The following is a 27,243-nucleotide window of genomic DNA, read 5'->3' as shown; positions in this document are numbered from 1 at the left end:
TCCAGTTTTAGTTTCCGATGCTTCACTTCAGGTTTACTGTATCCCTTGGACCTTCTCATTGACAATGAAAGACTGAAATTCCATCTGAATGTAATACAAAATGCACAATGCCAACTTAAGGACAAGAGGCCTGACGCTGTAACTTTCTATGATTTGAACCGCTCCTGTGAGTCTAGATTTCGATTCCGATTCTTCATTCCAGGTTTACTGTATCCTTTGGACCTTCTTATTGACGATAAAACACAGATATTGCATCGGAATTTAATACAAAAGGAAAAATACCGACATGAGTACAAGAGGACTGACACTCTAACTTTCTTTGATTTGAACCTCTCCTGTGAGTCCAGTTTTCGATTCCGACGCTTCACTTAAGGTTTACTGTATCACTTGGATCTTCTTATTGACAATGAAACACAGAAATTCCATCTGAATTTTATACAAAAGGCACAATGCCGACTTAAGTACAAGAGGACTGACACTCGAACTTTCTATGATTTGAACCCTCCCTGTGAGTCCCGTTTTAGATTCAGATGCTTCACTTCAGGTTTACTGTATACCTTGAACCTTCTGATTGACGATGAAACACAGAAATTGCATCCGAATTTAATACAAAAGTCACAATGCCGACATAAGTACAAGACGACTGACACTCTAACTTTCTATGATTTGAACCTACCCTGTGAGTCCAGTTTTAGATTCCGATGCTTCACTTCAGGTTTACTGTATACCTTGTACCTTCTTATTGACGATGAAACACAGAAATTGCATCCGAATTTAATACAAAAGGCACAGTGCCGACTTAAGCACAAGAGGACTCACACCCTAAATTTCTATGATTTAAACCTCTCCTGTGAGTCCAGTTTTCGATTCCGATGCTTCACTTCAGGTTTACTGTATACCATGGACCTTCTTACTGACGATGGAGAACAGAAATTGCATCCGAATTTAATACAAAAGGCACAATGCCGACTTAAGTACAAGAGGACTGTCACTCTAACTTTCTATGATATGAACATCTCCTGTGAGACTAGTTTTAGTTTCCGATGCTTCACTTCAGGTTTACTGTATACCTTGGACCTTCTTAGTGACGATGAAACGCAGAAATAGCATCCGAATTGAATTCAAAAGGCACAATGTCGACCTCAGTACAAGAGGACTGACACTCTAACTTTCTATGATTTGAACCCCTCCAGTGAGTCCAGTTTTAGTTTCCGATGCTTCACTTCAATTTTACTGTATACCTTGGACCTTCTTATTGCCGATGAAGCACAGAAATTGCATCCGAATTTAATACAAAAGGCACAATGCCGACTTAAGTACAAGAGGACTGACACTCTAACTTTCTATGATTTGAACCCCTCCTGTGAGTCCAGTTTTAGTTTCCGATGCTTCACTTCAGGTTTACTGTATACCTTGGATCTTATTATTGACGATGAAACACAAAAATAGCATCCGAAGTTTATACGAAAGGCACAATGCCGACTTAAGTACAAGAGGACTGAAACTCTAACTTTCTATGATTTTTACCTCTCCTGTGAGTCCAGTTTTAGTTTCCGATGCTTCACTTCAGGTTTACTGTACCCCTTGGACCTTCTTATTGGGGATGAAACACAGAAATTGCATCCGAATTTAATACAAATGGCACAATGCCAACTTAAATACAAGAGGACTGACACTCTAACTATCTATGATTTGATCCACTCCTGTGAGTCCAGTTTTAGTTTCCGATTCTTCTCTTCAAGTTTACTGTATCCCTTGGACCTTCTTATTGACGATGAAACACAGAAATTTCATACGAATTTATCACATAAGGCACAATGCCGACTTAAGTACAAGAGGACTGACACTCTAACTTTCTATGATTTGAACCTCTCCTGTGAGTCCAGTTTTAGTTTCCGATGCTTCACTTCAATTTTACTGTATACCTTGGACCTTCTTATTGCCGATGAAGCACAGAAATTGCATCCGAATTTAATACAAAAGGCACAATGCCGACTTAAGTACAAGAGGACTGACACTCTAACTTTCTATGATTTGAACCCCTCCTGTGAGTCCAGTTTTAGTTTCCGATGCTTCACTTCAGGTTTACTGTATACCTTGGATCTTCTTATTGCCGATGAAGCACAGAAATTGCATCCGAATTTAATACAAAAGGCACAATGCCGACTTAAGTGCAAGAGGACTGACACTCTAACTTTCTATGATTTGAACCTCTCCTGTGAGTCCAGTTTTCGATTCCGATGCTTCACTTCAGGTTTACTGTATCCCTTGGACCTTCTCATTGACAATGAAAGACTGAAATTCCATCTGAATGTAATACAAAATGCACAATGCCAACTTCAGGACAAGAGGCCTGACACTCTAACTTTCTATGATATGAACCGCTCCTGTGAGTCTAGATTTCGATTCCGATTCTTCATTCCAGGTTTACTGTATCCTTTGGACCTTCTTATTGACGATAAAACACAGATATTGCCTCGGAATTTAATACAAAAGGAAAAATACCGACTTGAGTACAAGAGGACTGACACTCTAACTTTCTTTGATTTGAACCTCTCCTGTGAGTCCAGTTTTCGATTCCGACGCTTCACTTCAGGTTTACTGTATCCCTTGGATCTTCTTATTGACAATGAAACACAGAAATTCCATCATAATTTTATACAAAAGGCACAATGCCGACTTAAGTACAAGAGGACTGACACTCGAACTTTCTATGATTTGAACCCTCCCTGTGAGTCCCCTTTTAGATTCAGATGCTTCACTTCAGGTTTACTGTATACCTTGAACCTTCTGATTGACGATGAAACACAGAAATTGCATCCGAATTTAATACAAAAGTCACAATGCCGACTTAAGTACAAGACGACTGACACTCTAACTTTCTATGATTTGAACCTACCCTGTGAGTCCAGTTTTAGATTCCGATGCTTCACTTCAGGTTTACTGTATACCTTGTACCTTCTTATTGACGATGAAACACAGAAATTGCATCCGAATTTAATACAAAAGGCACAGTGCCGACTTAAGCACAAGAGGACTCACACCCTAAATTTCTATGATTTAAACCTCTCCTGTGAGTCCAGTTTTCGATTCCGATGCTTCACTTCAGGTTTACTGTATACCATGGACCTTCTTACTGACGATGAAGAACAGAAATTGCATCCGAATTTAATACAAAAGGCACAATGCCGACTTAAGTACAAGAGGACTGTCACTCTAACTTTCTATGATTTGAACATCTCCTGTGAGACTAGTTTTAGTTTCCGATGCTTCACTTCAGGTTTACTGTATACCTTGGACCTTCTTAGTGACGATGAAACGCAGAAATAGCATCCGAATTGAGTTCAAAAGGCACAATGTCGACCTCAGTACAAGAGGACTGACACTCTAACTTTCTATGATTTGAACCCCTCCTGTGAGTCTAGTTTTAGATTCCGATGCTTCATTTAGGATTTACTGTATACCTTGGACCTTCATATTGACGATGAAACACAGGAATTGCATCCGAATTTGATACAAAAGGCACAATGCCGACTTATGTACAAGAGGACTGACACTGTAACCTTCTATGATTTGAACCTGTCCTGTGAGTCCAGTTTTAAATTCCGAGGCTTCACTTCTTGTTTACTGTATCCCTTAGACCTTCTTATTCTCGATGAAACACAGAAATTGCATCCGAATTTAATACAAAAGGCACAATGCGCGACTTAAATACAAGAGGACTGAAACTCTAACTTTCTATGAATTGAACCTCTCCTGTGAGTCCAGTTTTAGTTTCCGATGCTTCACTTCAGGTTTACTGTATCCCTTGAACCTTCTTATTGACGATGAAACACAGAAATAGCATCCGAATTTGATGCAAAAGGCACAATGCCAAATTAAGTACAAGAGGACTGACACTCTAACTTTCAATGATTTGAACCCCTCCTGTGAGTCCAGTTTTAGATTCCGATGCATCACTTCAGGTGTACTGTATACCTTGGACCTTCTTATTGACAATGAAACACAGAAATTTCATACGAACTTATCACAAAAGGCACAATGCCGACTGAAGTACAAGAGGACTGACACACTAACTTTCTATGATTTGAACCTCTCCTGTGAGTCCAGTTTCAGTTTCCGATGCTTCACTTCAGGTTTACTGTATCCCTTGGACCTTCTTATTGACGATGCAACTCAGAAATTGCATCCGAATTTAATACAAAATTCACAATGCCGACTTAAGTACTAGAGGACTGACACTCTAACATTCTATGATTTGAACCTCTCCTGTGAGTCCAGTATCAGTTTCCGATGCTTCACTTCAGGTCTACTGTATCCCTTGGACCTTCTTATTGACGATGAAACACAGAAATTCCATCCGAATTTAATACAAAAGGCACAATGCCGACTTAAGTACAAGAGGACTGACACTCTACCTTTCTATGATTTGGACCACTCCAGTGAGTCCAGTTTTAGTTTCCGATTCTTCTCTTCAGGTTTACTGTATCCCTTGGACCTTCTTATTGACGATGAGACACAGAAATTTCATACGAATTTATCACAAAACGCACAATGCCGACTTAAGTACAAGAGGACTGACACTCTAAATTTCTATGATTTGAACCTCTCCTGTGAGTCCAGTTTTAGTTTCCGATGCTTCACTTCAATTTTACTGTATATCTTGGACCTTCTTATTGACGATGAAACACAGAAATTGCATCCGTATTTAATACAAAAGGCACAATGACGACTTAAGTACATGACGACTGACACTCTAACTTTCTATAATTTGAACCCCTCCTGTGAGTCCAGTTTTAGTTCCCGATGCTTCACTTCAGGTTTACTGTATACCTTGGATCTTCTTATTGACGATGAAACACAGAAATTGCATCCGAAGTTTATACAAAAGGCACAATGCCGACGTAAGTACAAGAGGACTGAAACTCTAATTTTCTATGATTTTTACCTCTCCTGTGAGTCCAGTTTTAGTTTCCGATGCTTCACTTCAGGTTTACTGTACCCCTTGGACCTTCTTATTGAGGATGAAACACAGAAATTGCATCCGAATTTAATACAAATGACACAATGCCAACTTAAATACAAGAGGACTGACACTCTAACTTTCTATGATTTGATCCACTCCTGTGAGTCCAGTTTTAGTTTCCGATTCATCTCTTCAAGTTTACTGTATCCCTTGGACCTTCTTATTGACGATGAATCACAGAAATTTCATACGAATTTATCACATAAGGCACAATGCCGACTTAAGTACAAGAGGACTGACACTCTAACTTTCTATGATTTGAACCTCTCCTGTGAGTCCAGTTTTAGTTTCCGATGCTTCACTTCAATTTTACTGTATACCTTGGACCTTCTTATTGCCGATGAAGCACAAAAATTGCATCCGAATTTAATACAAAAGGCACAATGCCGACTTAAGTACAAGAGGACTGACACTCTAACTTTCTATGATTTGAATCCCTCCTGTGAGTCCAGTTTTAGTTTCCGATGCTTCACTTCAGGTTTACTGTATACCTTGGATCTTCTTATTGACGATGAAACACAGAAATTCCATCCGAAGTTTATACAAAAGGCACAATGCCGACTTAAGTACAAGAGGACTAAAACTCTAACTTTCTATGATTTTTACCTCTCCTGTGAGTCCAGTTTTAGTTTCCGATGCTTCACTTCAGGTTTACTGTACCCCTTGGACCTTCTTATTGAGGATGAAACACAGAAATTGCATCCGAATTTAATACAAAAGGCACAATGCCGACTGAAATACAAGAGGACTGACACTCTAACTTTCTATGATTTGAACCACTCCTGTGAGTCCAGTTTTAGTTTCCGAATCTTCTCTTCAGGTTTACTGTATCCCTTGGACCATCTTATTGACGATGAAACACAGATATAGCATCCGAATTTGATACAAAAGGCACAATGCCAACATAAGTACAAGAGGACTGACAATCTAACTTTCTATGATTTGAACCACTCCAGTGAGTCCAGTTTTAGTTTCCGATTCTTCTCTTCAGGTTTACTGTATCCCTTGGACCTTCTTATTGACGATGAAACACAGAAATTTCATACGAATTTATCACAAAAGGCACAATGCCGACTTAAGTACAAGAGGACTGACACTCTAACTTTCTATGATTTGAACCTCTCCTGTGAGTCCAGTTTTAGTTTCCGATGCTTCACTTTAATTTTACTGTGTACCTTGGACCTTCTTATTGCCGATGAAGCACAGAAATTGCATCCGAATTTAATACAAAAGGCACAATGCCGAGTTAAGTACAAGAGGACTGACACTCTAACTTTCTATGATTTGAACCCCTCCTGTGAGTCCAGTTTTAGTTTCCGATGCTTCACTTCAGGTTTACTGTATACCTTGGATCTTCTTATTGACGATGAAACACAGAAATTCCATCCGAAGTTTATACAAAAGGCACAATGCCGACTTAAGTACAAGAGGACTGAAACTCTAACTTTCTATGATTTTTACCTCTCCTGTAGGTCCAGTTTTAGTTTCCGATGCTTCACTTCAGGTTTACTGTACCCCTTGGACCTTCTTATTGAAGATGAAACACAGAAATTGCATCCGAATTTAATACAAAAGGCACAATGCCGACTGAAATACAAGAGGTCTGACACTCTAACTTTCTATGATTTGAACCACTCCTGTGAGTCCAGTTTTAGTTTCCGATTCTTCTCTTCAGGTTTACTGTATCCCTTGGACCATCTTATTGACGATGAAACACAGATATAGCATCCGAATTTGATACAAAAGGCACAATGCCAACATAAGTACAAGAGGACTGACAATCTAACTTTCTATGATTTGAACCACTCCAGTGAGTCCAGTTTTAGTTTCCGATTCTTCTCTTCAGGTTTACTGTATCCCTTGGACCTTCTTATTGACGATGAAACACAGAAATTTCATACGAATTTATCACAAAAGGCACAATGACGACATAAGTACAAGAGGACTGACACTCTAACTTTCTATGATTTGAACCTCTCCTGTGAGTCCAGTTTTAGTTTCCGTTGCTTCACTTCAATTTTACTGTATACCTTGGACCTTCTTATTGCCGATGAAGCACAGAAATTGCATCCGAATTTAATACAAAAGGCACAATGCCGACTTAAGTACAAGAGGACTGACACTCTAATTTTCTATGTTTTGAACCCCTACTGTGAGTCCAGTTTTAGTTTCCGATGCTTCACTTCAGGTTTACTGTATACCTTGGATCTTCTTATTGACGATGAAACACAGAAATTCCATCCGAAGTTTATACAAAAGGCACAATGCCGACTTAAGTACAAGAGGACTGAAACTCTAACTTTCTATGATTTTTACCTCTCCTGTGAGTCCAGTTTTAGTTTCCGATGCTTCACTTCAGGTTTACTGTACCCCTTGGACCTTCTTATTGACGATGAAACACAGAAATTCCATCTGATTTTAATACAAAAGGCACAATGCCGACTTAAGTACAAGAGGACAGACACGCTATCTTTCTATGATTTGAACCCCTCCTGTGAGTCCAGTTTTAGATTCCGATGTTGCACTTCAGGTGTACTGTATACCTTGGTCCTTCTTATTGACGATGAAACACAGAGATTTCATCCGAATTTATCACAAAAGGCACAATGCCGACGTAAGTACATGAGGACTGACACTCTAAATTTCTAAGATTTGAACCTCTCCTTTGATTCCAGTTTTAGTTTCCGATGCTTAACTTCAGGCTTACTGTATACCTTGGACCTTCTTGTTGACGATGAGACACAGAAATTGCATCCGAATTTAATACAAAAGGCACAATGCCGACTTAAGTAGAAGAGGACAGACACACTAACTTTCTATGATTTGAATCCCTCCTGTGAGTCCAGTTTTAGAATCCGATGCTTCACTTCAGGTGTACTGTACACCTTGGACCTTCTTATTGACGATGAAACACAGAAATTTCATCCGAATTTTTCACAAAACGCACAATGCCGACTTAAGTACAAGAGGACTGACACTCTAAGTTTCTATGACTTGAACCTCTCCAGTGAGTCCAGTTTTAGTTTCCGATGCTTCACTTCAGGTTTACTGTATACCTTGGACCTTCTTATTGACGATGCAACACAGAAATTGCATCCGAATTTAATTCGAAATGCACAATGCCGACTTAAGTACTAGAGGACTGACACTCTAACTTTCTTTGATTTGAACCTCTCCTGTGAGTCCAGTTTTAGATTCCGATGTTTTACTTCAGGTTTACTGTATCCCTTGGACCTTCTTATTGACGATGAAACACAGAAATTTCATACGAATTTATCACATAAGGCACAATGCCGACTTAAGTACAAGAGGACTGACACTCTAACTTTCTATGATTTGAACCTCTCCTGTGAGTCCAGTTTTAGTTTCCGATGCTTCACTTCAATTTTACTGTATACCTTGGACCTTCTTATTGCCGATGAAGCACAGAAATTGCATCCGAATTTAATACAAAAGGCACAATGCCGACTTAAGTACAAGAGGACTGACACTCTAACTTTCTATGATTTGAACCCCTCCTGTGAGTCCAGTTTTAGTTTCCGATGCTTCACTTCAGGTTTACTGTATACCTTGGATCTTCTTATTGACGATGAAACACAGAAATTGCATCCAAAGTTTATACAAATGCACAATGCCGACTTAAGTACAAGAGGACTGACACTCTAAGTTTCTATGACTTGAACCTCTCCAGTGAGTCCAGTTTTAGTTTCCGATGCTTCACTTCAGGTTTACTGTATACCATGGACCTTCTTATTGACGATGCAACACAGAAATTGCATCCGAATTTAATTCAAAATGCACAATGCCGACTCAAGTACTAGAGGACTGACACTCTAACTATCTATGATTTGAACCTCTACTGTGAGTCCAGTTTTAGATTCCGATGTTTTACTTCAGGTTTACTGTATCCCTTGGACCTTCTTATTGACGATGAAACACAGAAATTGCATCCGAATTTAATACAAAAGGCACAATGCCGACTTAAGTACAAGAGGACTGACACTCTTTCCTTCTATGATTTGAACCTCTCCTGTGAGTCCAGTTTTTGATTCCGATGCTTCACTTCAGGTTTACTGTATCCCTTGGACCTACTTAGTGTCGATGAATCACCGAAATTGCATCCGAATTTAATACAAAAGGCACAATGCCGTCTTAAGTACAAGAGGACTAACACTCTAACTTTCTATGATTTGAACCTCTCCTGTGAGTCCAGTTTTAGATTCCGATGCTTCACTTCAGATTTACTGTATCCCTTGGACCTTCTTATTGACGATGAAACACAGAAATTGCATCCAAATTTAACACAAAAGGCACAATGCCGACTTAAGTACAAGAGGACTGACACTCTTACTTTCTATAATTTGAACCACTCCTGTGAGTCCAGTATCGATTCCGATGCTTCCCATCAGGTTTAGTGTATCCCTTGGACCTTCTTATTGTCGATGAAAAACAGAAATTGCATCCTAATTTAATACGAAAGGCACAATGCCGACTTAAGTACAAGAGGACTGACACTCTTACTTTCTATAATTTGAACCACTCCTGTGAGTCCAGTATCGATTCCGATGCTTTACTTCAGGTTTAGTGTATTCCTTGGACCTCCTTATAGACGATGGAACACAGAAAATCCATCTGAATTTAATACAAAAGGCACAAAGCCGACTTAAGTGCAAGAGGACTGACACTCTAACTTTCTATGATTTGCACAATTCCTGTGAGTCGAGTTTTAGATTCCAATGCTTCACTTCAGGTTTGCTGTATCCCTTGGACCTTCTTATTGACGATGATACACAGAAATTGCCTCCCAATCTTTATACAAAAGGCTCAATGACGACTCATGTACAAGAGGACTGACACTCTAACTTTCTATGATTTGAACCTCTCCTGTGAGTCCAGTTTTCGATTAAGATTCTTCACTTCAGTTTTACTGTATCCCTTGGACCTTCTTATTGACGATGATACACAGATATTGCATCCGAATTTAATACAAAAGAGTCAATGCCGACTTACGTACAAGAGGACTGACACTCTAATTTTCTATGATTTTAACCTCTCCTGTGAGTCCAGTTTTAGTTTCCGACGCTTCACTTCAGGTTAATTGTATCCCTTGGACCTTCTTAGTGACGATGAAACACAGAAATTGCATCCGAATTTAATACAAAATACACAATGCCGACTTATGTACAAGAGGACTGACACTCTATCTTTCTATGATTTGAACCTCTCCTGTGATTCAAGTTTTCGATTCCGATGCTTCACTTCAGGTTTACTGTATCCCTTGGACCTACTAATTGACGATGAATCACAGAAATTCCATCTGAATGTAATTCAAAAGGCACAATGCCGACTTAAGTACTAGAGGACTGACACTCTAACTTTCTATGATTTGAACCACTCCTGTGAGTCCAGTATCGATTCCGATGCTTCACTTCAGTTTTACTGTATCCCTTGGATCTCCTTATTGACGATGAAACACAGAAATTCCATCTGAATTTAGTACAAAAAGCACAATGCCGACTTAAGTACAAGAGGACTGAGACTCTAACTTTCTATGATTTGAACCCTTCCTGTGAGTCCAGTTTTAGATTCCGATGCTTCACTTCAGGTTTGCTGTATCCCTTGGACCTTCTTATTGACGATGAAACACAGAAATTGCATCCGAATTTTTATACAAAAGGCTCAATGACGACTTATGTACAAGAGGACTGACACTCTAACTTTCTATGATTTGAACCTCTCCTGTGAGTCCAGTTTTCGATTAAGATTCTTCACTTCAGGTTTACTGTATCCCTTGGACCTTCTCATTGACGATGAAACACAGAAATTGCATGCGAATTTAATACAAAGGCACAATGGCGACTTATGTACAAGAGGACTGACACTCTAACTTTCTATGATCTGAACCTCTCCTGTGAGTCCAGTTTTCGATTCCGACGCTTCACTTCAGGTTGACTGTATCCCTTGGACCTTCTTATTGACGATAATACACAGAAATTGCATCCGAATTTAATACAAAAGGCTCAATGCCGACTTACGTACAAGAGGACTGACACTCTAATTTTCTATGATTTTAACCTCTCCTGTGAGTCCAGTTTTAGTTTCCGACGCTTCACTTAAGGTTCATTGTTTCCCTTGGACCTTCTTATTGAGGATGAAACACAGAAATTGCATCCGAATTTAATACAAAAGGCACAATGCCGACTGAAATACAAGAGGTCTGACACTCTAACTTTCTATGATTTGAACCACTCCTGTGAGTCCAGTTTTAGTTTCCGATTCTTCTCTTCAGGTTTACTGTATCCCTTGGACCATCTTATTGACGATGAAACACAGATATAGCATCCGAATTTGATACAAAAGGCACAATGCCAACATAAGTACAAGAGGACTGACAATCTAACTTTCTATGATTTGAACCACTCCAGTGAGTCCAGTTTTCGTTTCCGATTCTTCTCTTCAGGTTTACTGTATCCCTTGGACCTTCTTATTGACGATGAAACACAGAAATTTCATACGAATTTATCACAAAAGGCACAATGACGACATAAGTACAAGAGGACTGACACTCTAACTTTCTATGATTTGAACCTCTCCTGTGAGTCCAGTTTTAGTTTCCGATGCTTCACTTCAATTTTACTGTATACCTTGGACCTTCTTATTGCCGATGAAGCACAGAAATTGCATCCGAATTTAATACAAAAGGCACAATGCCGACTTAAGTACAAGAGGACTGACACTCTAATTTTCTATGATTTGAACCCCTACTGTGAGTCCAGTTTTAGTTTCCGATGCTTCACTTCAGGTTTACTGTATACCTTGGATCTTCTTATTGACGATGAAACACAGAAATTCCATCCGAAGTTTATACAAAAGGCACAATGCCGACTTAAGTACAAGAGGACTGAAACTCTAACTTTCTATGATTTTTACCTCTCCTGTGAGTCCAGTTTTAGTTTCCGATGCTTCACTTCAGGTTTACTGTACCCCTTGGACCTTCTTATTGAGGATGAAACACAGAAATTGCATCCGAATTTAATACAAAAGGCACAATGCCGACTGAAATACAAGAGGACTGACACTCTAACTTTCTATGATTTGAACCACTCCTGTGAGTCCAGTTTTAGTTTCCGATTCTTCTCTTCAGGTTTACTGTATCCCTTGGACCTTCTTATTGACGATGAAACACAGAAATTCCATACGAATTTATCACAAAAGGCACAATGCCGACTTAAGTACAAGAGGACAGACACGCTATCTTTCTATGATTTGAACCCCTCCTGTGAGTCCAGTTTTAGATTCCGATGTTGCACTTCAGGTGTACTGTATACCTTGATCCTTCTTATTGACGATGAAACACAGAGATTTCATCCGAATTTATCACAAAAGGCACAATGCCGACTTAAGTACATGAGGACTGACACTCTAAATTTCTAAGATTTGAACCTCTCCTTTGATTCCAGTTTTAGTTTCCGATGCTTCACTTCAGGCTTACTGTATACCTTGGACCTTCTTGTTGACGATGAGACACAGAAATTGCATCCGAATTTAATACAAAAGGCACAATGCCGACATAAGTAGAAGAGGACAGACACTCTAACTTTCTATGATTTGAATCCCTCCTGTGAGTCCAGTTTTAGAATCCGATGCTTCACTTCAGGTGTACTGTACACCTTGGACCTTCTTATTGCAGATGAAGCACAGAAATTGCATCCGAATTTAATACAAAACTCACAATGCCGACTTAAGTACAAGAGGACTGACACTCTAACTTTCTATGATTTGAACCCCTCCTGTGAGCCCAGTTTTAGTTTCCGATGCTTCACTTCAGGTTTACTGTATACCTTGGATCTTCTTATTGACGATGAAACACAGAAATTGCATCCGAATTTAATACAAAAGGCACAATGCCGACTTAAGTACAAGAAGACTGAAACTCTAACTTTCTATGATTTTTACCTCTCCTGTGGGTCCAGTTTTAGTTTCCGATGCTTCACTTCAGGTTTACTGTACCCCTTGGACCTTCTTATTGAGGATGAAACACAGAAATTGCATCCGAATTTAATACAAAAGGCACAATGCCGACTGAAATACAAGAGGACTGACACTCTAACTTTCTATGATTTGAACCACTCCTGTGAGTCCAGTTTTAGTTTCCGATTCTTCTCTTCAGGTTTACTGTATCCCTTGGACCATCTTATTGACGATGAAACACAGATATAGCATCCGAATTTGATGCAAAAGGCACAATGCCAACATAAGTACAAGAGGACTGACAATCTAACTTTCTATGATTTGAACCACTCCAGTGAGTCCAGTTTTAGTTTCCGATTCTTCTCTTCAGGTTTACTGTATCCCTTGGACCTTCTTATTGACGATGAAACACAGAAATTCCATACGAATTTATCACAAAAGGCACAATGCCGACTTAAGTACAAGAGGACTGACACTCTAACTTTCTATGATTTGAACCTCTCCTGTGAGTCCAGTTTTAGTTTCCGATGCTTCACTTCAATTTTACTGTATACCTTGGACCTTCTTATTGCCGATGAAGCACAGAAATTGCATCCGAATTTAATACAAAAGGCACAATGCCGACTTAAGTACAAGAGGACTGACACTCTAACTTTCTATGATTTGAACCCCTCCTGTGAGTCCAGTTTTAGTTTCCGATGCTTCACTTCAGGTTTACTGTATACCTTGGATCTTCTTATTGACGATGAAACACAGAAATTGCATCCAAAGTTTATACAAAAGGCACAATGCCGACTTAAGTACAAGAGGACTGACACTCTAAGTTTCTATGACTTGAACCTCTCCAGTGAGTCCAGTTTTAGTTTCCGATGCTTCACTTCAGGTTTACTGTATACCATGGACCTTCTTATTGACGATGCAACACAGAAATTGCATCCGAATTTAATTCAAAATGCACAATGCCGACTTAAGTACTAGAGGACTGACACTCTAACTATCTATGATTTGAACCTCTACTGTGAGTCCAGTTTTAGATTCCGATGTTTTACTTCAGGTTTACTGTATCCCTTGGACCTTCTTATTGACGATGAAACACAGAAATTGCATCCGAATTTAATACAAAAGGCACAATGCCGACTTAAGTACAAGAGGACTGACACTCTCTCCTTCTATGATTTGAACCTCTCCTGTGAGTCCAGTTTTTGATTCCGATGCTTCACTTCAGGTTTACTGTATCCCTTGGACCTACTTAGTGTCGATGAATCACCGAAATTGCATCCGAATTTAATACAAAAGGCACAATGCCGTCTTAAGTACAAGAGGACTAACACTCTAACTTTCTATGATTTGAACCTCTCCTGTGAGTCCAGTTTTAGATTCCGATGCTTCACTTCAGATTTACTGTATCCCTTGGACCTTCTTATTGACGATGAAACACAGAAATTGCATCCAAATTTAACACAAAAGGCACAATGCCGACTTAAGTACAAGAGGACTGACACTCTTACTTTCTATAATTTGAACCACTCCTGTGAGTCCAGTATCGATTCCGATGCTTCCCATCAGGTTTAGTGTATCCCTTGGACCTTCTTATTGTCGATGAAAAACAGAAATTGCATCCTAATTTAATACGAAAGGCACAATGCCGACTTAAGTACAAGAGGACTGACACTCTTACTTTCTATAATTTGAACCACTCCTGTGTGTCCAGTATCGATTCCGATGCTTTACTTCAGGTTTAGTGTATTCCTTGGACCTCCTTATAGACGATGGAACACAGAAAATCCATCTGAATTTAATACAAAAGGCACAAAGCCGACTTAAGTGCAAGAGGACTGACACTCTAACTTTCTATGATTTGCACAATTCCTGTGAGTCGAGTTTTAGATTCCAATGCTTCACTTCAGGTTTGCTGTATCCCTTGGACCTTCTTATTGACGATGATACACAGAAATTGCCTCCCAATCTTTACACAAAAGGCTCAATGACGACTCATGTACAAGAGGACTGACACTCTAACTTTCTATGATTTGAACCTCTCCTGTGAGTCCAGTTTTCGATTAAGATTCTTCACTTCAGTTTTACTGTATCCCTTGGACCTTCTTATTGACAATGAAACACAGAAATAGCATCCGAATTTGATACAAAAGGCACAATGCCAAATTAAGTACATGAGGACTGACACTCTAACTTTCTATGATTTGAACCCCTCCTGTGAGTCCAGTTTTAGAATCCGATGCTTCACTTCAGGTGTACGGTACACCTTGGTCCATCTTATTGACGATCAAACACAGAAATTTCATCCGAATTTTTCACAAAATGCACAATGCCGTCTTAAGTACAAGAGGACTGATACTCTAAGTTTCTATGATTTGAACCTCAACTGTGAGTCCAGTTTTAGTTTCCGATGCTTCACTTCAGGTTTACTATATCCCTTGGACCTTCTTATTGACGATGCAACACAGAAATTGCATCCGATTTTAATACGAAAGGCACAATGCCCACTTAAGTACTAGAGGACTGACACTCTAACTTTCTATGATTTGAACCTCTCCTGTGAGTCCAGTTTTAGATTCCGATGTTTAACTTCAGGTTTACTGTATCCCTTGGACCTTCTAGTTGTCGATGAAAAACAGAAATTGCATCCGAATTTAATACAAAAGGCACAATGCCGACATAAATACAAGATGACTGACACTCTAACTTTCTATGATTTGAACCTCTCCTGTGAGTCCAGTTTTTGATTCCGATGCTTCACTTCAGGTTTAATGTATCCCTTGGACCTTCTTATTGACGATGAAACACAGAAATTGCATCCGAATTTAAACAAAAGGCACAATGCCGACTCAAGTACAAAAGGACTGACACTCTTTCCTTCTATGATTTGAACCTCTCCTGTGGGTCCAGTTTTAGATTCCGATGCTTCACATCAGGTTTACTGTATCCCTTGGACCTACTTAGTCTCGATGAATCACCGAAATTGCATCCGAATTTAATACAAAAGGCACAATGCCGACTTAAGTAGAAGAGGACTAACACTCTAACTTTCTAAGATTTGAACCTCTCCTGTGAGAACAGTTTTAGATTCCGATGCTTCGCTTAGGGTTTACTGTATACCTTGGACCTTCTTATTGACGATGAAACACAGAAATTGCATCCGAATTTAATACAAAAGCACAATGCCGTCTTAAGGACAAGACGCCCGACACTCTAACTTTCTATGATTTGAACCTCTCCTGTGAGTCCAGTTTTAGATTCCGATGCTTCACTTCAGATTTACTGTATCCCTTGGACCTTCTTATTGACGATGAAACACAGAAATTGCATGCAAATTTAATACAAAAGGCACAATGCCGACATAAGTACAAGACGACTGACACTCTTTCATTCTATAATTTGAACCTCTCCTGTGAGTCCAGTTTTAGTTTCCGATGCTTCACTTCAGGTTCACTGTATCCCTTGGACCTCCTTATTGACGATGAAACACAGAAATTCCATCTGAATTTAATACCAAAGGCACAATGCCGACTTAAGTACAAGAGGACTGACACTCTAACTTTCTATGATTTGAACCACTCCTGTGAGTCCAGTATCGATTCCGATGCTTCACTTCAGTTTTACTGTATCCCTTGGATCTCCTTATTGACGATGAAACACAGAAATTCCATCTGAATTTAATACAAAAAGCACAATGCCGACTTAAGTACAAGAGGACTGGGACTCTAACTTTCTATGATTTGAACCCTTCCTGTGAGTCCAGTTTTAGATTCCGATGCTTCACTTCAGGTTTGCTGTATCCCTTGGACCTTCTTATTGACGATGAAACACAGAAATTGCATCCGAATTTTTATACAAAAGGCTCAATGACGACTTATGTACAAGAGGACTGACACTCTAACTTTCTATGATTTGAACCACTCCTGTGAGTCCAGTTTTAGTTTCCGATTCTTCTCTTCAGGTTTACTGTATCCCTTGGACCATCTTATTGACGATGAAACACAGATATAGCATGCGAATTTGATACAAAAGGCACAATGCCAACATAAGTACAAGAGGACTGACAATCTAACTTTCTATGATTTGAACCACTCCAGTGAGTCCAGTTTTCGTTTCCGATTCTTCTCTTCAGGTTTACTGTATCCCTTGGACCTTCTTATTGACGATGAAACACAGAAATTTCATACGAATTTATCACAAAAGGCACAATGACGACATAAGTACAAGAGGACTGACACTCTAACTTTCTATGATTTGAACCTCTCCTGTGAGTCCAGTTTTAGTTTCCGATGCTTCACTTCAATTTTACTGTATACCTTGGACCTTCTTATTGCCGATGAAGCACAGAAATTGCATCCGAATTTAATACAAAAGGCACAATGCCGACTTAAGTACAAGAGGACTGACACTCTAATTTTCTATGATTTGAACCCCTACTGTGAGTCCAGTTTTAGTTTCCGATGCTTCACTTCAGGTTTACTGTATACCTTGGATCTTCTTATTGACGATGAAACACAGAAATTCCATCCGAAGTTTATACAAAAGGCACAATGCCGACTTAAGTACAAGAGGACTGAAACTCTAACTTTCTATGATTTTTACCTCTCCTGTGAGTCCAGTTTTAGTTTCCGATGCTTCACTTCAGGTTTACTGTACCCCTTGGACCTTCTTATTGAGGATGAAACACAGAAATTGCATCCGAATTTAATACAAAAGGCACAATGCCGACTGAAATACAAGAGGACTGACACTCTAACTTTCTATGATTTGAACCACTCCTGTGAGTCCAGTTTTAGTTTCCGATTCTTCTCTTCAGGTTTACTGTATCCCTTGGACCTTCTTATTGACGATGAAACACAGAAATTCCATCTGATTTTAATACAAAAGGCACAATGCCGACTTAAGTACAAGAGGACAGACACGCTATCTTTCTATGATTTGAACCCCTCCTGTGAGTCCAGTTTTAGATTCCGATGTTGCACTTCAGGTGTACTGTATACCTTGATCCTTCTTATTGACGATGAAACACAGAGATTTCATCCGAATTTATCACAAAAGGCACAATGCCGACTTAAGTACATGAGGACTGACACTCTAAATTTCTAAGATTTGAACCTCTCCTTTGATTCCAGTTTTAGTTTCCGATGCTTCACTTCAGGCTTACTGTATACCTTGGACCTTCTTGTTGACGATGAGACACAGAAATTGCATCCGAATTTAATACAAAAGGCACAATGCCGACTGAAATACAAGAGGACTGACACTCTAACTTTCTATGATTTGAACCACTCCTGTGAGTCCAGTTTTAGTTTCCGATGCTTCACTTCAGGTTTACTGTATACCTTGGATCTTCTTATTGACGATGAAACACAGAAATTCCATCCGAAGTTTATACAAAAGGCACAATGCCGACTTAAGTACAAGAGGACTGAAACTCTAACTTTCTATGATTTTTACCTCTCCTGTGAGTCCAGTTTTAGTTTCCGATGCTTCACTTCAGGTTTACTGTACCCCTTGGACCTTCTTATTGACGATGAAACACAGAAATTCCATCTGATTTTAATACAAAAGGCTCAATGCCGACTTAAGTACAAGAGGACAGACACGCTATCTTTCTATGATTTGAACCCCTCCTGTGAGTCCAGTTTTAGATTCCGATGTTGCACTTCAGGTGTACTGTATACCTTGGTCCTTCTTATTGACGATGAAACACAGAGATTTCATCCGAATTTATCACAAAAGGCACAATGCCGACGTAAGTACATGAGGACTGACACTCTAAATTTCTAAGATTTGAACCTCTCCTTTGATTCCAGTTTTAGTTTCCGATGCTTAACTTCAGGCTTACTGTATACCTTGGACCTTCTTGTTGACGATGAGACACAGAAATTGCATCCGAATTTAATACAAAAGGCACAATGCCGACTTAAGTAGAAGAGGACAGACACACTAACATTCTATGATTTGAATCCCTCCTGTGAGTCCAGTTTTAGAATCCGATGCTTCACTTCAGGTGTACTGTACACCTTGGACCTTCTTATTGACGATGAAACACAGAAATTTCATCCGAATTTTTCACAAAACGCACAATGCCGACTTAAGTACAAGAGGACTGACACTCTAAGTTTCTATGACTTGAACCTCTCCAGTGAGTCCAGTTTTAGTTTCCGATGCTTCACTTCAGGTTTACTGTATACCTTGGACCTTCTTATTGACGATGCAACACAGAAATTGCATCCGAATTTAATTCGAAATGCACAATGCCGACTTAAGTACTAGAGGACTGACACTCTAACTTTCTTTGATTTGAACCTCTCCTGTGAGTCCAGTTTTAGATTCCGATGTTTTACTTCAGGTTTACTGTATCCCTTGGACCTTCTTATTGACGATGAAACACAGAAATTTCATACGAATTTATCACATAAGGCACAATGCCGACTTAAGTACAAGAGGACTGACACTCTAACTTTCTATGATTTGAACCTCTCCTGTGAGTCCAGTTTTAGTTTCCGATGCTTCACTTCAATTTTACTGTATACCTTGGACCTTCTTATTGCCGATGAAGCACAGAAATTGCATCCGAATTTAATACAAAAGGCACAATGCCGACTTAAGTACAAGAGGACTGACACTCTAACTTTCTATGATTTGAACCCCTCCTGTGAGTCCAGTTTTAGTTTCCGATGCTTCACTTCAGGTTTACTGTATACCTTGGATCTTCTTATTGACGATGAAACACAGAAATTGCATCCAAAGTTTATACAAAAGGCACAATGCCGACTTAAGTACAAGAGGACTGACACTCTAAGTTTCTATGACTTGAACCTCTCCAGTGAGTCCAGTTTTAGTTTCCGATGCTTCACTTCAGGTTTACTGTATACCATGGACCTTCTTATTGACGATGCAACACAGAAATTGCATCCGAATTTAATTCAAAATGCACAATGCCGACTTAAGTACTAGAGGACTGACACTCTAACTATCTATGATTTGAACCTCTACTGTGAGTCCAGTTTTAGATTCCGATGTTTTACTTCAGGTTTACTGTATCCCTTGGACCTTCTTATTGACGATGAAACACAGAAATTGCATCCGAATTTAATACAAAAGGCACAATGCCGACTTAAGTACAAGAGGACTGACACTCTTTCCTTCTATGATTTGAACCTCTCCTGTGAGTCCAGTTTTTGATTCCGATGCTTCACTTCAGGTTTACTGTATCCCTTGGACCTACTTAGTGTCGATGAATCACCGAAATTGCATCCGAATTTAATACAAAAGGCACAATGCCGTCTTAAGTACAAGAGGACTAACACTCTAACTTTCTATGATTTGAACCTCTCCTGTGAGTCCAGTTTTAGATTCCGATGCTTCACTTCAGATTTACTGTATCCCTTGGACCTTCTTATTGACGATGAAACACAGAAATTGCATCCAAATTTAACACAAAAGGCACAATGCCGACTTAAGTACAAGAGGACTGACACTCTTACTTTCTATAATTTGAACCACTCCTGTGAGTCCAGTATCGATTCCGATGCTTCCCATCAGGTTTAGTGTATCCCTTGGACCTTCTTATTGTCGATGAAAAACAGAAATTGCATCCTAATTTAATACGAAAGGCACAATGCCGACTTAAGTACAAGAGGACTGACACTCTTACTTTCTATAATTTGAACCACTCCTGTGAGTCCAGTATCGATTCCGATGCTTTACTTCAGGTTTAGTGTATTCCTTGGACCTCCTTATAGACGATGGAACACAGAAAATCCATCTGAATTTAATACAAAAGGCACAAAGCCGACTTAAGTGCAAGAGGACTGACACTCTAACTTTCTATGATTTGCACAATTCCTGTGAGTCGAGTTTTAGATTCCAATGCTTCACTTCAGGTTTGCTGTATCCCTTGGACCTTCTTATTGACGATGATACACAGAAATTGCCTCCCAATCTTTATACAAAAGGCTCAATGACGACTCATGTACAAGAGGACTGACACTCTAACTTTCTATGATTTGAACCTCTCCTGTGAGTCCAGTTTTCGATTAAGATTCTTCACTTCAGTTTTACTGTATCCCTTGGACCTTCTTATTGACGATGATACACAGATATTGCATCCGAATTTAATACAAAAGAGTCAATGCCGACTTACGTACAAGAGGACTGACACTCTAATTTTCTATGATTTTAACCTCTCCTGTGAGTCCAGTTTTAGTTTCCGACGCTTCACTTCAGGTTAATTGTATCCCTTGGACCTTCTTAGTGACGATGAAACACAGAAATTGCATCCGAATTTAATACAAAATACACAATGCCGACTTATGTACAAGAGGACTGACACTCTATCTTTCTATGATTTGAACCTCTCCTGTGATTCAAGTTTTCGATTCCGATGCTTCACTTCAGGTTTACTGTATCCCTTGGACCTACTAATTGACGATGAATCACAGAAATTCCATCTGAATGTAATTCAAAAGGCACAATGCCGACTTAAGTACTAGAGGACTGACACTCTAACTTTCTATGATTTGAATCTCTCCTGTGAGTCCAGTTTTAGTTTCCGATGCTTCACTTCAAATTTACTGTATCCCTTGGACCTTCTTATTGACGATGAAACACAAAAATAGCATCCGAATTTGATACAAAAGGCACAATGCCAAATTAAGTACATGAGGACTGACACTCTAACTTTCTATGATTTGAACCCCTCCTGTGAGTCCAGTTTTAGAATCCGATGCTTCACTTCAGGTGTACGGTACACCTTGGACCATCTTATTGACGATCAAACACAGAAATTTCATCCGAATTTTTCACAAAATGCACAATGCCGTCTTAAGTACAAGAGGACTGATACTCTAAGTTTCTATGATTTGAACCTCAACTGTGAGTCCAGTTTTAGTTTCCAATGCTTCACTTCAGGTTTACTATATCCCTTGGACCTTCTTATTGACGATGCAACACAGAAATTGCATCCGATTTTAATACGAAAGGCACAATGCCCACTTAAGTACTAGAGGACTGACACTCTAACTTTCTATGATTTGAACCTCTCCTGTGAGTCCAGTTTTAGATTCCGATGTTTCACTTCAGGTTTACTGTATCCCTTGGACCTTCTAGTTGTCGATGAAAAACAGAAATTGCATCCGAATTTAATACAAAAGGCACAATGCAAACATAAATACAAGATGACTGACACTCTAACTTTCTATGATTTGAACCTCTCCTGTGAGTCCAGTTTTTGATTCCGATGCTTCACTTCAGGTTTAATGTATCCCTTGGACCTTCTTATTGACGATGAAACACAGAAATTGCATCCGAATTTAAACAAAAGGCACAATGCCGACTCAAGTACAAAAGGACTGACACTCTTTCCTTCTATGATTTGAACCTCTCCTGTGGGTCCAGTTTTAGATTCCGATGCTTCACATCAGGTTTACTGTATCCCTTGGACCTACTTAGTCTCGATGAATCACCGAAATTGCATCCGAATTTAATACAAAAGGCACAATGCCGACTTAAGTAGAAGAGGACTAACACTCTAACTTTCTAAGATTTGAACCTCTCCTGTGAGAACAGTTTTAGATTCCGATGCTTCGCTTAGGGTTTACTGTATACCTTGGACCTTCTTATTGACGATGAAACACAGAAATTGCATCCGAATTTAATACAAAAGCACAATGCCGTCTTAAGGACAAGACGCCCGACACTCTAACTTTCTATGATTTGAACCTCTCCTGTGAGTCCAGTTTTAGATTCCGATGCTTCACTTCAGATTTACTGTATCCCTTGGACCTTCTTATTGACGATGAAACACAGAAATTGCATGCAAATTTAATACAAAAGGCACAATGCCGACATAAGTACAAGACGACTGACACTCTTTCATTCTATAATTTGAACCTCTCCTGTGAGTCCAGTTTTAGTTTCCGATGCTTCACTTCAGGTTCACTGTATCCCTTGGACCTCCTTATTGACGATGAAACACAGAAATTCCATCTGAATTTAATACCAAAGGCACAATGCCGACTTAAGTACAAGAGGACTGACACTCTAACTTTCTATGATTTGAACCACTCCTGTGAGTCCAGTATCGATTCCGATGCTTCACTTCAGTTTTACTGTATCCCTTGGATCTCCTTATTGACGATGAAACACAGAAATTCCATCTGAATTTAGTACAAAAAGCACAATGCCGACTTAAGTACAAGAGGACTGAGACTCTAACTTTCTATGATTTGAACCCTTCCTGTGAGTCCAGTTTTAGATTCCGATGCTTCACTTCAGGTTTGCTGTATCCCTTGGACCTTCTTATTGACGATGAAACACAGAAATTGCATCCGAATTTTTATACAAAAGGCTCAATGACGACTTATGTACAAGAGGACTGACACTCTAACTTTCTATGATTTGAACCTCTCCTGTGAGTCCAGTTTTCGATTAAGATTCTTCACTTCAGGTTTACTGTATCCCTTGGACCTTCTCATTGACGATGAAACACAGAAATTGCATGCGAATTTAATACAAAGGCACAATGGCGACTTATGTACAAGAGGACTGACACTCTAACTTTCTATGATCTGAACCTCTCCTGTGAGTCCAGTTTTCGATTCCGACGCTTCACTTCAGGTTGACTGTATCCCTTGGACCTTCTTATTGACGATAATACACAGAAATTGCATCCGAATTTAATACAAAAGGCTCAATGCCGACTTACGTACAAGAGGACTGACACTCTAATTTTCTATGATTTTAACCTCTCCTGTGAGTCCAGTTTTAGTTTCCGACGCTTCACTTAAGGTTCATTGTTTCCCTTGGACCTTCTTATTGAGGATGAAACACAGAAATTGCATCCGAATTTAATACAAAAGGCACAATGCCGACTGAAATACAAGAGGTCTGACACTCTAACTTTCTATGATTTGAACCACTCCTGTGAGTCCAGTTTTAGTTTCCGATTCTTCTCTTCAGGTTTACTGTATCCCTTGGACCATCTTATTGACGATGAAACACAGATATAGCATCCGAATTTGATACAAAAGGCACAATGCCAACATAAGTACAAGAGGACTGACAATCTAACTTTCTATGATTTGAACCACTCCAGTGAGTCCAGTTTTCGTTTCCGATTCTTCTCTTCAGGTTTACTGTATCCCTTGGACCTTCTTATTGACGATGAAACACAGAAATTTCATACGAATTTATCACAAAAGGCACAATGACGACATAAGTACAAGAGGACTGACACTCTAACTTTCTATGATTTGAACCTCTCCTGTGAGTCCAGTTTTAGTTTCCGATGCTTCACTTCAATTTTACTGTATACCTTGGACCTTCTTATTGCCGATGAAGCACAGAAATTGCATCCGAATTTAATACAAAAGGCACAATGCCGACTTAAGTACAAGAGGACTGACACTCTAATTTTCTATGATTTGAACCCCTACTGTGAGTCCAGTTTTAGTTTCCGATGCTTCACTTCAGGTTTACTGTATACCTTGGATCTTCTTATTGACGATGAAACACAGAAATTCCATCCGAAGTTTATACAAAAGGCACAATGCCGACTTAAGTACAAGAGGACTGAAACTCTAACTTTCTATGATTTTTACCTCTCCTGTGAGTCCAGTTTTAGTTTCCGATGCTTCACTTCAGGTTTACTGTACCCCTTGGACCTTCTTATTGAGGATGAAACACAGAAATTGCATCCGAATTTAATACAAAAGGCACAATGCCGACTGAAATACAAGAGGACTGACACTCTAACTTTCTATGATTTGAACCACTCCTGTGAGTCCAGTTTTAGTTTCCGATTCTTCTCTTCAGGTTTACTGTATCCCTTGGACCTTCTTATTGACGATGAAACACAGAAATTCCATACGAATTTATCACAAAAGGCACAATGCCGACTTAAGTACAAGAGGACAGACACGCTATCTTTCTATGATTTGAACCCCTCCTGTGAGTCCAGTTTTAGATTCCGATGTTGCACTTCAGGTGTACTGTATACCTTGATCCTTCTTATTGACGATGAAACGCAGAGATTTCATCCGAATTTATCACAAAAGGCACAATGCCGACTTAAGTACATGAGGACTGACACTCTAAATTTCTAAGATTTGAACCTCTCCTTTGATTCCAGTTTTAGTTTCCGATGCTTCACTTCAGGCTTACTGTATACCTTGGACCTTCTTGTTGACGATGAGACACAGAAATTGCATCCGAATTTAATACAAAAGGCACAATGCCGACATAAGTAGAAGAGGACAGACACTCTAACTTTCTATGATTTGAATCCCTCCTGTGAGTCCAGTTTTAGAATCCGATGCTTCACTTCAGGTGTACTGTACACCTTGGACCTTCTTATTGCAGATGAAGCACAGAAATTGCATCCGAATTTAATACAAAACTCACAATGCCGACTTAAGTACAAGAGGACTGACACTCTAACTTTCTATGATTTGAACCCCTCCTGTGAGCCCAGTTTTAGTTTCCGATGCTTCACTTCAGGTTTACTGTATACCTTGGATCTTCTTATTGACGATGAAACACAGAAATTGCATCCGAATTTAATACAAAAGGCACAATGCCGACTTAAGTACAAGAAGACTGAAACTCTAACTTTCTATGATTTTTACCTCTCCTGTGGGTCCAGTTTTAGTTTCCGATGCTTCACTTCAGGTTTACTGTACCCCTTGGACCTTCTTATTGAGGATGAAACACAGAAATTGCATCCGAATTTAATACAAAAGGTACAATGCCGACTGAAATACAAGAGGACTGACACTCTAACTTTCTATGATTTGAACCACTCCTGTGAGTCCAGTTTTAGTTTCCGATTCTTCTCTTCAGGTTTACTGTATCCCTTGGACCATCTTATTGACGATGAAACACAGATATAGCATCCGAATTTGATGCAAAAGGCACAATGCCAACATAAGTACAAGAGGACTGACAATCTAACTTTCTATGATTTGAACCACTCCAGTGAGTCCAGTTTTAGTTTCCGATTCTTCTCTTCAGGTTTACTGTATCCCTTGGACCTTCTTATTGACGATGAAACACAGAAATTCCATACGAATTTATCACAAAAGGCACAATGCCGACTTAAGTACAAGAGGACTGACACTCTAACTTTCTATGATTTGAACCTCTCCTGTGAGTCCAGTTTTAGTTTCCGATGCTTCACTTCAATTTTACTGTATACCTTGGACCTTCTTATTGCCGATGAAGCACAGAAATTGCATCCGAATTTAATACAAAAGGCACAATGCCGACTTAAGTACAAGAGGACTGACACTCTAACTTTCTATGATTTGAACCCCTCCTGTGAGTCCAGTTTTAGTTTCCGATGCTTCACTTCAGGTTTACTGTATACCTTGGATCTTCTTATTGACGATGAAACACAGAAATTGCATCCAAAGTTTATACAAAAGGCACAATGCCGACTTAAGTACAAGAGGACTGACACTCTAAGTTTCTATGACTTGAACCTCTCCAGTGAGTCCAGTTTTAGTTTCCGATGCTTCACTTCAGGTTTACTGTATACCATGGACCTTCTTATTGACGATGCAACACAGAAATTGCATCCGAATTTAATTCAAAATGCACAATGCCGACTTAAGTACTAGAGGACTGACACTCTAACTATCTATGATTTGAACCTCTACTGTGAGTCCAGTTTTAGATTCCGATGTTTTACTTCAGGTTTACTGTATCCCTTGGACCTTCTTATTGACGATGAAACACAGAAATTGCATCCGAATTTAATACAAAAGGCACAATGCCGACTTAAGTACAAGAGGACTGACACTCTCTCCTTCTATGATTTGAACCTCTCCTGTGAGTCCAGTTTTTGATTCCGATGCTTCACTTCAGGTTTACTGTATCCCTTGGACCTACTTAGTGTCGATGAATCACCGAAATTGCATCCGAATTTAATACAAAAGGCACAATGCCGTCTTAAGTACAAGAGGACTAACACTCTAACTTTCTATGATTTGAACCTCTCCTGTGAGTCCAGTTTTAGATTCCGATGCTTCACTTCAGATTTACTGTATCCCTTGGACCTTCTTATTGACGATGAAACACAGAAATTGCATCCAAATTTAACACAAAAGGCACAATGCCGACTTAAGTACAAGAGGACTGACACTCTTACTTTCTATAATTTGAACCACTCCTGTGAGTCCAGTATCGATTCCGATGCTTCCCATCAGGTTTAGTGTATCCCTTGGACCTTCTTATTGTCG

The sequence above is a fragment of the Schistocerca americana genome, chromosome 5 (assembly GCF_021461395.2).
Source record: "Schistocerca americana isolate TAMUIC-IGC-003095 chromosome 5, iqSchAmer2.1, whole genome shotgun sequence".
Taxonomy (NCBI): Eukaryota; Metazoa; Arthropoda; class Insecta; order Orthoptera; family Acrididae; genus Schistocerca; species Schistocerca americana.
The sequence above is the reverse complement of the archived record's forward strand: the minus strand, read 5'-3'. Positions refer to the sequence as shown.